Source organism: Pelodiscus sinensis, chromosome 26, assembly GCF_052426305.1.
Source record: "Pelodiscus sinensis isolate ZL-2025 chromosome 26, ASM5242630v1, whole genome shotgun sequence".
In the NCBI taxonomy this organism is placed as follows: Eukaryota; Metazoa; Chordata; order Testudines; family Trionychidae; genus Pelodiscus; species Pelodiscus sinensis.
In genome coordinates this window covers 18,639,090-18,646,992 of record NC_143077.1, presented here as the reverse complement: position 1 = coordinate 18,646,992, position 7,903 = coordinate 18,639,090, and positions in this window count along the sequence as shown.

Sequence of the window (7,903 nt, the reverse complement as noted above, 5' to 3'; positions counted from 1 at the left end):
ATTCAACCCAAATATTTCACAAGAAAAAACAACAAAATCCGTTTTGGTCATGAGCTAAACTCATATTTTTCCCCAGATTTTTTGATTTGGCCACTGAATCCAAAAATCACTTCCTCAGTCATCTCTACATCTACCTGGTTGCAGGTGGTATTCTGATCATGCTCTCACAAGCAGCCCTACTGAATGCATTGAGAATATTCATGTGAATAAAACACGTTACGGGGGGAATGGTTTTATTCTCAGTATGTGTATTATTGCAAAAACATTTGACCAGCTTCTGCTCTTATAGCTTCTTCACATGGGGAGTCCTTCCAGAACAGTATTCCTGATTAACTCCACGTGTTTTAATGTTGATGAAGTTTTGTTTAAAAATTAGAAAAAATATGAGAAAACGTGGGAAAAATTCTATTTCAATATTTTGGGAAAGAAAAGTTTTAATTTTTTTCACTTCCAAATACATTTTTGTTTGGAAAGGTCCTTCCTTTTATATTAAAATCTCCCCCCCCCCTCCCCTCCAAAAAAGGTCTAAATCAAAAGGAAACAGTTTAATCTCTCTCTCTATATAAAAAAAATTTCCTATGGGATGACAGAGTGATGTGATGACACTGTATCCCACAGCCCCTCCTCTGCCCTCAGCTGCCCTACCTCCTCCTGCCCTCCCTAGTGCTCTGGCGGGCCGGAGCCATGTAACCTTTCCCCTCCCCATTCCTGGAGCCTCCAGGAGCCATGTATCCTCCCAGAAGGGAACCAGAGGCCTTCCCCTTGTGGGGGTGGGCCAGGATCCACATGCCCTCCCCCTTCACAGGGGAGGGGCCTGGGACCTGTGCACCCTCCTGGGGGAAGGAGGGGCAGAGCCACATTCCCTCCCACATCACGTGGGGTGATCTGGAAGTCATACACCCTCATCCCTCGCAGCCAGAGGGAGAGAGCCAGGTAGCCTTGGCCCAGGCCAACGCCCTGGTGGATGGAGGAAAAGAGCCGGGTCAGCCTTGACATAAGCCTCCAGTGGCCCAGCGGGAGAGCTGGGGCTGCCTACCCACAGTGATGGAGCTTGGTTAGTGTAGCGAGCAGGGTGCAAAGCCCTCTTGTTTAATCAAAATAAAAGTTTTCATTTCACCCCCCACATTCTTTTCTTCATTTTGTCTCATGGAAAATATTCAAAATTGTAGGTCGCGTGTCCTGATTTCTGGGTGAAATTCTTGGATAAGCTCTGAATGTTTTTGGGGGCAGAAAATCCATTTCCCCAGCCAGATGAGAGAATGAACCCCACGGGACAGACATTAGTCGTCTTGCTTAATGCGCTACTGGAAAATCCACGGGTACTGTCATGGGGTGGGTGGGATAAGAACCTACATAGATTAAAACAGCATCTCTAGGATGGGTCCAAACCAGAATGTCAAATGCAAATGCCTCTGCACTTTGGGGAAGCTTTAACTCCAACCTAAGCTGTGTGACCTAGGTCCCTCCTCAAAGGGGTTCGTACTTGCCAGGTGAGCTCACCAGTGCCATAAGGATGCAAGTCATCTGTTTCCCCAGCTGGCGAAAGACCTGCTGTCTGGTCTGTGCAAGGACCTACTGTTGTGCAGGTCACCGCTGTGTCTCCGCTGGGCTGTGAGCCCTGTGGAAAAAGGGCACATACGTTAGTGTGTAAATGAGTCTGTGAAGGCTGCAGAAGAGCTATATGGGCAAAGGCTAAAACGTGGGTGCAATCCCTCAGGAAATTGCCTGCAGTCGGGATTGTCTATAGAACTTCTGGATCTAAAACTGGGAGTTTGTGTAGCCTCAGCTAGTGGAAAGTAGATTTATTAACCAGGAGGGTGGTGTAACCCATGGGCTCTTGCAGCCGTCTGCAGAGGGCACGGGGGTATAAAAGTTACGGGGGTCCCATGGGACTGGTGTTTACCTTCTAGTTCACCAAACAGTGTCACATGAAAGTGTGTGTCACACCGGTCCTCATAATCTTCTCTAAATGTCTGTGCAGAGAATACGGAAGGAGGTATGTGTCTATTGGAAGTTGTGTTCTTTAGACCTTGTAGCTCAAGGCAAGGAGGTGGGAGATGCTTCTTTCCCTTGCTGACCATCGTGTGTCTTACAGTAGTACTCTATTCGCATAGTGAGTCACCTGTGCATGGAGAGAAGGCAGGGGGATAATTATGAGAATGATGTTAAAAGCGGGGGTGGGGTGGCTGCTTTACAGGTGAAGAATGAAGTACTCGACTGAGATATCTAGGAATGCAGAAAGATGCTCTAAGGTCCTTTACCAGGGGAAGGGGACAAAGTGCCAGTGGGTGTAGTTTCTATCTTGGTTAAAATGCAGTGAGAAGGACTTTGGCTGGTTTTGATGGACATGTAACCCTTTTTTCCAGCATTTCTGTCGGCTGCCATTGAATCTCTCTCCTTTGATAAATAAGCTCACAGGTGCTTTTCCCGTGAACTAAGTGCTGTGTACAATGCTGAGCTGTGTTCTCAGGTGTAACTATAAGCTGCTGGGTACTGGGCCTTTGGGATCTGGTAATTCTGTAAGTGGTTAAGATGCTGAATGTCACAGGGGCCCCACTCAGAGTACTCAGGTTTGGAGTTTGCCTGGCACTTGCCTCTCTGAGAAACACTGGAGCCCACATGGGTTGCCTGTGGCTGATAGGATCAGCCAGCTGACCCCTAGCAGGCAGAGAGAAGATTCCTCATGGTAATAGCAGGCATTAACGAGATGCCTTAGAACTCTGAGTAACCTGAGCATCGTCACAGGTGGTCTAATGACCTCTAGAGGGAGACAGAGGGCAGTAATGACCAGGTGTGGGTGATACAGGCAAAGAAGTTAGGGGAAATAAGAGCTTTTATAAGTTTATTGGGAGGAAAATGCAATAGATCCTTTAATAAATAGAATAATAGAATCATAGAACACTAGCACATCAAGAGATCATCAGGTCAAGTCCCTTGCCCTCACGGCAGGACCAAGGACTGTCTAGATCATCCCTGACAGGTGTCTGTCTAGCCTGCTCATAAACATGTCCAGTGATGGAGATTCCACAACCCGCCGAGGCAATTTATAAACAAGAGGGACAAAATTAATGTTTAATCAAAATGGCTGAGTCACTAAAGAACTTGTAAAACAACAAGTAGTCCTGAGGCACCTTAGAGACTAACAAAAATATATACACAGTAGCATGAACTTTCGTGGGCAAAACCCACTTCATCAGATGAGCTGTAAAGGAATAACAAAAACCCAGAAATGATAACAGAAAAAGAAAGGAAAGAAAGGTACCTGTCAATTGTAGGACCAGTGCTAACGAGGCTAAACAAATGGGCTGGAAGTGTCATATACTTAGCTTTTGATGTAAAAATGCAGGGTTAAAGGCAGTGGAGACTGGCTTTATAATGCCACATCCAGTTAATGTCAATGTCAAACCCAGGGAAACAGTGTCAAATTTACAAATGAAGATCAGTTCCGCACACTCTCTCTGTAATTGGCTGGTGAAATTCCTTTGTAGAAGAATGATTACTTTTACATCCAAGAATGAGCACCCAAGCAGGTTAAAAAGTTTCCCTATAGGTTTATATGTGTTACCATTTCTGATGTTTGATTTGTGTTCATTTATTCTTTGTCATAGAGACTGACCAGTTTGACCAATAGATATGGCAGAGCGGCAGTAACAACAAATGAGAAAGTAGTATCTCTGGGAGGAAATTAGTTATTAAAATTGAGACTGAGATTTTAAAAACATCTATGAGAGGTAGGAGAATTATTACTAACTTGCTCAGTCACTTCTGTAAATCATACTTCTTGAAGACAGTGGAAACATAGCAATAAGAAGGACAGCCTTCACATTTTCTGGTAAATCTGTTAGCTACAAAATGCTGGCTTAACTGCACAGTTCAGTTTCTTTCGTCCTGGCACTATGGTATGGTCAATAAACTAATAACTTTCACGCTTTCACTTACCTGAGTGCTGGCCCTGTCAAATCCAATGGTTGTGGAATCTGAGGAAAGAGACTGAATATATTAATATGAACTCTGCTTGCAATGCCAGGGAACTTGTGTTAATGCCAGAGCTGGTCAAAATGATGCTGCTACAACTTTTTAAAAAGCAATCTATATATAAATGACTGATCAATATGAAAATGGTTGCTGGAAATGTTCATTTTGGTCATTTCCCCCCATGTTTTAGATGAAAAGTTATTTTTATCTAGTGATATTAGATTTCAAAAATATTTCACCATTTTACCCATTTTTTGTTGAACCCCCTGTGAAAGTAGAAAGAATTATACTGTAAGAGAAAGATGAATTGTGCTGTAATAATTGAATAAGTTGAAGGAATTCTGTTTGTCTTTTAAGAGGAAGAAAAAAACGTATGTTAATGTTGATTGTAGGTATGCAGATCAAGGTGCTAGCCAATTTGGGCCTGAGTTTAACAGGAAGAGAAACATTAGGTGTTAGACAGAAAGCAATTCTAGATAATCAGGGAGATATAGCCAGGAGATTGCTGTGTGCTTGATATTGAAATGAAGATACTTAACCACACTAATAATGTGAAGTTTTGCCACACCCTTTGATCTTGTTAACTTGGCCTTTTGACTGTATAAAATCAAGGGGTTTGAACCTTGTATGGTACTCACATTTTCTGAATGCATTTTAGCAAAGCTTTGCTGAAATAAACAGAGCAGTCTGCCAAATCTGTGAGTCCTGTCTGACTTTGACAATTTGGAGGTTCTACCGAGATGGCAACCGTCTTCGCTGAGGCTGTGTGATCCCTGACTGTTTTGCAGGATGACCGTGGTAGCTGGCACCTGGGCATTTGGCCCGAGCGGTCCTCCGCCAGAACGGAAAGGTGCACAACCACAGCGAAGTCTACGCCATCGAACCTGTTGGTTCCTGCTCTGTTCTGGTAGGGATCCCGGGATCTAACATCAGGACTCTGGTCAGGTAATTATTTTGTCCGGACTGAGGACTGTCTTGTCTCTGTGTCTATCCGTCTTCCCTGTGGTGTGAGTGAGTCTGGGAGCCATCCCTGCCCGGGGACTGGCCGACCAAGGGGCTCCTGTCCCCGCGGTCTGCGTGACTGGAATCTGCACAATCGCAGCCGCACCGCACCTTGGATAAAATCCTTGGAGTGAACGCAAGGGCGATTGAGGCAGTAGCCTGTGGGCTTCTTTTGTGTGTTGCACTGGGCACCGCTCTGACGAACCCGAATTTCCTCCTTGTGTGATTGGTGTATGAAGTCCTCCTGTATGGGTAACTAGACGTCTAAGCAGGGATAGTTCCCTAAAGGGACCCTGGCTCAGTTTATATATTTTAGAAAGGGTCCGGACTCCTGTAAATTTCTGGAAAAATGATCTAGATTAACTCTGGGGGGATCCCAAAACTCAGTGGCCACTGTTAGGATCTTGGAACAAAGACCAAGTGGACGTCTTAAAAGACAAACTTGGCCTTCCCAAAACTAAATTGGCTAGAGGAGAGGTAGATTGCTTCATGCAGTGGTGGGACGAGGTAAATCTTAAATGAACTGAATCGAAGCTCGCCTCCCTTAAAAATTCTAATTATAAGAAAAAGCTTTATTGGAAACCTCCTCTCCCACCACCAGACCGAGTGCTTCCCTTTACCCCGTCCTCCAAGAAGACTCAGACCGGTCCCACTTGAAGCTATAAACCCTGGACCCACACGGAGCTCCACTCGATTTTAAAAGGTTTTCCAAAGCCCCAGGAAAACCCTACCAAATTTGCAGAGGAATTTTGCTAGTGTGCAATGCCTATGAACCCTCTGAAGCAGACCTCCTGCAACTGTGTAAACTACTCATAACCCCGTAAACAGCAACAAAGAAAAAAACCCGGGCAACTATCACACAGACTGACTGATGGTTTTTTTTGTTTGGTTGGTTGGTTTTTTTGGGGTTTTTTGGGATACAGCAACCAGGTAAAAATGGACAGGGCGCCCTGGCGCATGCGTTTGTTAATAGCCTCTTATCTGCTATTAGCAGTATGTTAAAGCAAATAAGTGTTGGATGGGAGGCCAAGACCATGGACAAATTGCAAGCAGTGGCAGAGCATTGCCACTGCACTCTAAAAAGAAAGAGAAGCAGTCCTCACAAAAGTTGATAGCTCTGCAAATACAGCATTATTCAGGGCAGGGCAGACAGTACTGGGAATGGGGAGGGTACCAAGAATGGGGATAAGGTCAGAGAAGGGGTCGTGGCACCGGGTTTTTGGGATTTAAAGGTTTCAGCTCCGGTCATATCCACCCTGTGGGAACAAGGCATTATTGTCCCCTGTTCCAGCCCCTGTAACACCCCTATCCTCCTCCCAGTTCGAAAAGCTGATGGTAAATCATGGCGGTTTGTTCAGGATCTTCAAGCTATTAACTGCATTGTTGTACCCACCTTTCCTGTAATCCCTAACCCAGCAACTAATCTGGCTTCTATCCTGCCAGATGCAACTCATTTTACTGATGTTGATCTGTGTTCTGCTTTCTTTTCTGTCCCGGTTCACCCTAAGTCCCAGTATCTTTTTGCCTTTTCTTACAAGGAGCAGCAGTATGCTTCCCAAGGGGTACACAGAAAGCCCGTCTTACTTTTCCCAAGCATTAGCCAAAGACCTTGTTGACCTGGTCTTCCCCTCTGGGTCCACATTGGTCCAATGTGTAAATGATCTACTCCTCTGTTCCCCTTCATTATCTGCCTCAGAAACTGACTCTTTAGTGCTTCTCACTGCCCCCCCCACCTTAGGGTTACCTGACTACTGTAAGCCTTTACCCTTTTCTGCCACGAGCAATCTGGTTGTGCACTTGGGGTTCTTACTCAGGAGCATGGTGGCAAAAATCGTCCAGTAGCTTATTTCTCTGCCACCTTGGATCCTGTTGCCCAAGGTCTACCCCCCTGTCTGCGTGCTGTGGCTGCCGCGGCACGCCTAATTGAAATGTCTGAGTCCCTTGTCCTCCGCTCTCCTGTTTCTCTCATGGTCCCTCACTGTATAGATACTCTCCTGCTACAATGTAATACAGCTCACCTTTCCTCCGCCCGCCTCACTTTTACTGCTTTCGGCTTCGCATATCACCATAAAGTGCTGTTCTCAGTTGAACCCTGCCACTCTCCTTCCTCTGTCTAATGACGGTGAACCCCACGACTGCCTTGCAAGTGTCTCTGCTGTCACCGTCTCATGCCCCGACCTTTCTGATGTCCCTCTCTCTAACTCCGACCTTGTGTTATTCACTGACGGTTCCTGCTTTAGAGATAGCCAAGGTCGTCTCCTCGCAGGATACGCTGTGGTATCACTCTCTGAAACCCTAGAAGCTGCGCCTTTACCTTCTGTCACCTCAGCACAAGTCGCTGAACTAGTTGCCCTAACCCGCGCTTGCTTTCTGGCTGAGGGACGCTCCGCCACCATTTATACTGATTCTCGATACGCTTTTGGGGTTGTACATGACTTTGGCACCCTCTGGCAAGCTCGGGGTTTCCTTACCTCTGCTGGTGCCCCTATCAAGAATGGCCCCTACATTGCTGCTCTCCTGTATGCACTCCCATCTGCATTAGCTATTGTTAAGTGCCCTGGTCACTCCACAGCAGATACTGATGTTGCTAAGGGTAATGCTGCCATAGAACCTTCCCCAGGTGCGTTTCTCGGTTCCCTTTCTGTTTCTGTACCACCGCAGTCCCTTTCGAAAGTCACCCTGCTCCAAGACTCTGCCTCAGAAACAGAAAAAGGCTCCTGGGTCGCCCAGGGTTGCTCTCTACACCCTGATTCCCTTTGGCGCCCCCTTATTGGTGCCTTTGTGGCCCCCTTTTCGCTCTACCCAGCTCTGGCCGCCCTGCTACACGGCGTTTCGCATGTCGGAAAGGAGGGGATGATCTCTGCTGTAACTAAGGCAGAATGGTGGGCCCCCCATTTCAGCTCTTTTGCAGCTCACCACTGTGCCG